Source organism: Nipponia nippon, unplaced genomic scaffold (assembly GCF_047370975.1).
Source record: "Nipponia nippon isolate SJK-2023a ecotype South Korea unplaced genomic scaffold, ASM4737097v1 scaffold_9, whole genome shotgun sequence".
NCBI lineage: Eukaryota > Metazoa > Chordata > Aves > Pelecaniformes > Threskiornithidae > Nipponia > Nipponia nippon.
This window is the reverse complement of record NW_028262413.1, coordinates 12,520,019-12,522,564: the sequence shown is the minus strand read 5'-3', so window position 1 is coordinate 12,522,564 and position 2,546 is coordinate 12,520,019. Positions and strand designations below refer to the sequence as shown.

The following is a 2,546-nucleotide window of genomic DNA, read 5'->3' as shown; positions in this document are numbered from 1 at the left end:
AGATGCTCAGGAAGATCCCAGCAAAGCTAGGCAGGACCAGGGATGGGCTGGCACATGCTAACGAAGAGCTGAAAGATAAGCAGGACCCCAAGCTCGACTTTCTGGCACAGGGTGATGGAAGCCAGCTGCTCTCTGGAAAGCAGAAGACACCACCAAGGAGCAAAACTGGCTGCTAATGCCTTCTACATTGAGATGCTGATTTTTTTTTCTTTCAATTTTCCAAGTTTTCTATTAACAGTGGTTGGGAGGGATGGTATCAGCAGTGTGGCAGCATGGCAAAGAGCTCCCTGCTGAGTGTTGATTGTGTTTCCTTGTCCCACAAGTTTTCAACAGTTTGCAGAGAAGTTGTGTACGAGACAGGGTGTAAATCTGTGATCTCACATTTCCACCCGACACCCTGCCCCCCCGCCCCCCCCCCCCTTTTTTGTCAGGTCAGTCAAATTAATTGGTTTCAAATTTTTTTAAGTAGAAGTTCATTAAAATTTTGAAAAATTGCCATCACAAGAAAAGGCACAATCTTCAGTTAACAGTGTCAACCTGCTATTGCACTGGCTTCTTTTTCTTCTTAATTGGATATGTTGAATCAAATTCTGCTTAGCAAACAGATTTGATTTTCACAAATCAGCATTTTTTTCCCAGTAGGAAAAAAAATTGTCAAGAAATTCCCAACCATCTCAAATTATTTCCCAGGTGTGGTGGTAGCTTAATAAAGTCATAGCCTATTTAAAACTACATTCTTGTATCTTTTAGGTCTTCCTGAATTATCAAGAGACAATCAGTCACCACTGGTACTCAATAAACTAGGAGATGATACTACAGGAATCGATGCAGCTCTGTAGAGATTTGAAAGATGTGCACACATTGGCGAAAGCAGTAAATAAAAATAAAGCCTCACTGGAATTTAAGTATCCAATGGGTGAGTTTGTACTTGTGTGCATATATAAATAACTTAGCCAAAGGAAAGGCAAAATTGTAAACTTAGCAAGTATTGACTAATATACAAAAAATAAGGCCAATGTCATCAAGTTATACTCTGCTATTCTAATTCTGCATTAATTTACATAAACTTCCTTGCTGATTGGATGCAGATAATTTCTGGCTCTCCACTCTGTCAAGAAAAATCAATTTGGGGATATTACAGACTAAACCAACATTTTCCTACTACATTACCAGTGTATGTCGCATATACCAAGCTCCATTGTTCATACAGGTAAGTTTATGTTTCCAAAGGTAACAGGGGTGTCACTGGCACTGTGAGTATGCAGAAAGTATTAGGAATAATATTGTCTCAACAGTGAGCTAATACCATTAATGGTAACATTTTTAAAGACTGCTTGGACAACTCAATATTAACATTTTTTCAGTCTTCTTAAATTATCAAGCACTATGAAAATAGATAAGGTCATTGTTTTATCTGCAATAAAGTCAAAGGAATTGCCAGAGATACATCAAGACTATTACATGTATAATTACCACTGTGATAATTTATTCAACAAAGCTCTCATTTAATTACAGGAACCTATTACACTGAGTAATGTGTTAAGCATGATTTATATCTCAGATGTAAATATTCAGAAAGAGGCCTTCTGTAATGAAAGCAGCTCCTCGCTGGTCTCCATCCGCATTTCACTTTGGCGTGCCAATACAAGAGGAAGGTGCATCTGCAGGTCACACAGCTGCCAGATGGTCTGCGTGCCCGGTGCTTTATAGGCAGAAAAGAAGGTGGCTCAAGCAGTGCGGTCTGAAACAGCGCTGCACACCTCCATGAGTTGTCCCAGGGCTCACAACTGGGAGCAGTACTTCATATCAGCACCTTACAAGCCAGCAGCGATCATTTTGGAAACACTTAGTGTCACTTGTCGGAAGCACAACTGATGCATCCTTGCTCTTCAGGAGCCACCAGTTGCAGACATAAGCCAGTGGTGAGCTGTGACATATGATCTATGTTATGTCCTCTTTCTATGTTATGCTCCCCAACACTGAGAAAGTTGAAATGGTAGAAATTTGTCAGTAAGCCTGTCCTCTTTATGCGTCCATTTGAAATAATGAAGTATGAATCCATACTGATTTGCACTAACTTAGAAATACAGAGAATCTTTTTTTCATAACGTGGACAAATAAATATTCCTCATACTTGCAAATAAGTTGTTTTGTATTGGTATGATATTATGCACTTGTACACACAGCGTGCTCACAGCTCCCTCCTTGCACTCGCTGCCCTCGCTGCTCTTCTTCCTCTGCCCTTGGGTCATCTGAAAGCTGATGCAGACTCTGCACAAAGCTTTTAAACCCCAGAGCTTTTAAAGGGAGAGATATTTAGAACTGTAATAAGTCACTGCCTCTGCATGAACTGTACTTGTGCCGTTTTAATACCAAAAGCATGGCAAATCACTCTATTACTTAAGTCTTTTCCTCCACAGATCTCAGAGCTTTCACAAAAAACAGCAGAATGAAGCAGTTTATATTTGAACATAACACATTTTTCAACATCCATTTCTCAGAAAACGCTCACTTATTTTATCATGTATTTAAACAACAAAAACCTC

The 2,546-nt window shown here is 39.6% G+C and overlaps 1 long non-coding RNA gene across 1 annotated transcript; it reads left to right on the top strand.

Moving 5' to 3' along the window:
* The first annotated feature begins 809 nt into the window (after window positions 1-809).
* LOC148050099 (uncharacterized) lies at window positions 810-2,097 on the top strand. Its single transcript, XR_015701578.1, has 3 exons — window positions 810-916; window positions 1,089-1,210; window positions 1,516-2,097. It is a non-coding gene; the product is annotated as an uncharacterized LOC148050099 (long non-coding RNA).
* Window positions 2,098-2,546: the final 449 nt, after the last annotated feature.